This window comes from Chionomys nivalis, chromosome 5, assembly GCF_950005125.1.
Source record: "Chionomys nivalis chromosome 5, mChiNiv1.1, whole genome shotgun sequence".
Taxonomy (NCBI): domain Eukaryota; kingdom Metazoa; phylum Chordata; class Mammalia; order Rodentia; family Cricetidae; genus Chionomys; species Chionomys nivalis.
Window position 1 is genome coordinate 76,371,008 of NC_080090.1, and position 3,728 is coordinate 76,374,735.

The following is a 3,728-nucleotide window of genomic DNA, read 5'->3' on the forward strand; positions in this document are numbered from 1 at the left end:
TATACAGTAGTTAAGATATAATAGTATGTTCAATGGACAGAGGTACGAATGATTGGGGAAAAGAGCAAATTTCCATGAGCTGTGTGAGGAGGTAGCAATGAAATCTTGACTAGTATTCAGGGACAAGATGGTTATATGTTAACCAACTGATTACTATATTTTCTGGGTGTGATTTTTCTATTAGGGCTCCTTCGGTCTAGCTTTCATCTCGTCATTTCTTGTACACAGACCTGTTAGAGAAAGCTCTGAATTAATGATGATGTGGTATTTATTTTTCTCAACTGTATTAACTAGAACTCATCCTTTAAAAGAAGGCTGTCAGTGACATAAAGGGGGTTCTTTTGGATGAAATAAATGAAAATGGTAGTCCATTTGGTATTTTGCGAGGTTTGTCAGATTTAATTCTTATTTGTACTTTGATTTTTTTGTTCTTTTGATTTGATTCTTTGATGTAGAATCAGAAAATGTTTTAGAAAAGAAATGTACCAATGCATGATAAAAATTTACTTTTGAAATGGATTCAAATGAGGTCTTGGCTTAGATAAGTTTGTTCACATTTAAGCCACTTTGAACTCTAACTTCTATTTAGTACTTGGGCTGTGTAAGCACAATTAGTCAAATCCTGTGTAATGAACCAAAATGGAGATTAGATTACCTTAAATCAAAATCTTGTGATAATTCATGTTGAAATTAGAAGAATCTGAAGTGAGTTCTTCTTTTTTCTTTTATGCTGTAATGGCTTCAGTTTAAATTATGTTATTCAAAGGGTACTGGAGTTTTCATAAATTATTCATTTGCAAAGATTTAGCTATTTCAAGCCACATCCTCTGAAAAAGAATGAGTTGAGTAAAATGGTTTTCAAAGCATTCATAAATACTTCTTTGCCTTCCATTGCTAATTTTGGTATTTGTTTAAAGGCGCTTGCTTCCTGCTTCCAAGTTATCACACCTAATAATTTCCCTTTCTAAAATGGCTTGGGGTTGAGTTTGGTCTCTTTCCTATGATTGCAATGAGTTCAAAACAGATAAATAAAGAGCACATCTCTAGGGATTTCAGTACTTTTGGAGTCTTTCTGTGTGATTCAGTTCTTTCTTAAATATTCGTAACCTCATGCCTTTCAGGCAAAGCAGCAGGTAAGTATTCTTATGATCTGTGGATACTCACAGTCGGGTCTACCCTCTGACATACCATAGCTCGTGTATTTTTGTACACTGAGGACTAGACATCAGGACCTGGTATCTCAGTGCTCAGTGGTTAAGAGCAGTTGTTTCTCTTCTGGAGAACTCAGGCTTCATTCCTAGCAGTGGCATGGTGGTTCACAGTCATCTGGAACTCTAATTCCAAGGGATTCCTATCCGTCTTCTGTTCTCCCTGGACACCAGGCATGCAGCTGGTGCATAGACATATGCAGGTAGATCATTCAGGCATATAAAATACATTTTTAAAATTTAAAAAAAAATTAAAAGCTTTGTATCAACTAGAACTATTTCTGACTTTGCCATTTTCTACATAGATTTTTTTTCTTATCAGGACCAATTTGCTCCATTGTCGAACATAGATGCCAGTCTGGTAATCAATAATCTATAATGATGATTTGGAAAAAAATCATTAGCAAACTTACTCAGTAGTCTCATTGGTGAGCAATTTTATAAAATTCATATCATGTAAGCTCCTTGGAAGTATAACTTCACAACTAAATCATGGCATCTAGAGCCACAGCCAGCAGCATTTGGTGTGACAGTGTCCCCAGTGCAGTGCGGTCTAGCTTTGTCAGCTTTCAGGCTCCTTGCCTTTGTTTCCATTCCATATCACTTCTCCAAGTTACAGGTCCACCCTTTGCTCTGGTCAGTGCAAAGAGGAGGCACAGTAGGAGATCAGCCTGTGCCCAGTTCTGTACGAATAGATGGAGAACATTTCAGGCGAAAAACGTAGCAGAATCAAAAAGTGACAGCACCCGAGGCTGGACTATGAAGTAAGGAGGAGTACACAGGGAGGAGGGAGTAAGAAATGAAGAGAACCACTTCTGTAGGGAACTTGGTGCCGAGTCAAGGAGGCTGAAGCATGTGTTAGCTGCTCAAAGGGAGGGCAGGCTTGTCCACATTTGCTCAGCGGGATGAGTAAGCTGGATGTTACACATGATGCAGAACACAAGCAACACCTGAAAAATCTTGCAGGCCATAGAATAGGGAAGGTGAAGGGTTCATACGGAGCGCTTAGCACTGGTAAGGTAGCAGCAATACCACAAGTCTTCATAAGGAGCAAAATGCAGAGAAGATAGATTTTTGAGATTTGTTCCCTTTTTCCTAGACCATGACATTGCCTTGTTTGTTCAAATAGTGGTCTAAATTTTGTGGTGAAGATTTATTTTTTCCTAAAAAGGATATATTGACAGCCTTTACATGTTGGGCTGACATATGTCTGGAGCCACCTTTTTGGGGTGACTTCTGCCACAATCCTAGCCACAGCTGATGTAGGTGGGTCATCTGTTTATCTGTTGCTTTTATTGGTTAATTAATAAAGAAACTACTTGGCCTTTAATAGGATAGAAAATTAGGTAGGTGGAGTAGACCAAACAGAATGCTGGGAGAAAGAAGCCGAGTCAGGTGGTCTCCATAGCTCTCCTCTCCGAGATGGATGCAGGTTAAGATCTTTCCTGATAAGACACCACCTCGTGGTGCTACACAGATTAATAGAAATGGGTTAATCAAGATATGAGAGTTAGCCAGTAAGAGGATAGAGCTAATGAGCCAAGCAGTGTTTAAAAGAATACAGTTTCCATGTAATTATTTCGAGTATAAAGCTAGTCATGCGGGAGCCGGGTGGCAGGGAGCTGGGAGGCCCACAGCTCCCTCTACACACAGCGAGTTTGAACATCCCAGGGTAGGGATGTGAGGATTAGAAATGTTAAGTAGGAGGAACAGAGATAGAAACAAACACAGAGACACAGGATAGTAACGGGAGGGCAACTCAGCAAATACTGAATGCTGATTCTGAGTTTTGAGTTCTGAATTCACCTGCCTGTGTTTAATTTTCCATACACTTTTATACCCCAATACAAAAGGGGGAAGAAGGCAAAAGACTGCTTTAAACTGATATAAAGGACATCCAGAGCAGTTATTTGCTCCTATACTTGAAACATTAAGCAACTATATCCTGAGTTAAACATTCTGTTGTTTAGGCAGTGAACACACCCTAGACCAAGTATCCCGAAGGCAGTCACTCCCTAGGACAAACCTCCTATTCAAAAGAAGGAGCAGAAGTATGCTTGAATTCTCTGACCTTTGGTCAGGGTGGAGCGGATCTAAATCTATGGGCCGTATAAATGTCCAAAACACCAAGTAACCACATCCTAAGTCAGGGTGTGTAGCCACACTTGTCAGCAACTCAGAGAGAGCAAAATAAACTTAAACTCGCTGACCTTCAGACAAGATGGAATAGGCTCACATCTTTGGGTCCTGACAGGATGTAATTAATCTTTAAATCTGTAAATTCTGAGTAAAGTGGACTGCTTTAAAATAAGTGGACCTTATCCAAAACAGCGAAATGACTTAAGAGTGAAGACTGGGGTATCTTAAAAGTATAAAAATTAGAAGAAACTCCAAAGAACTTTAGGGGTGTCCCTGGGATGGACTTTTTTGAGAATAGAGACCCCATCCCAACAATCTTGTTTTCTAAAATCACAGCAAAAGACTTGATAGTTTGAAGCTGCTCAGCCTAGTGTGGGGCAT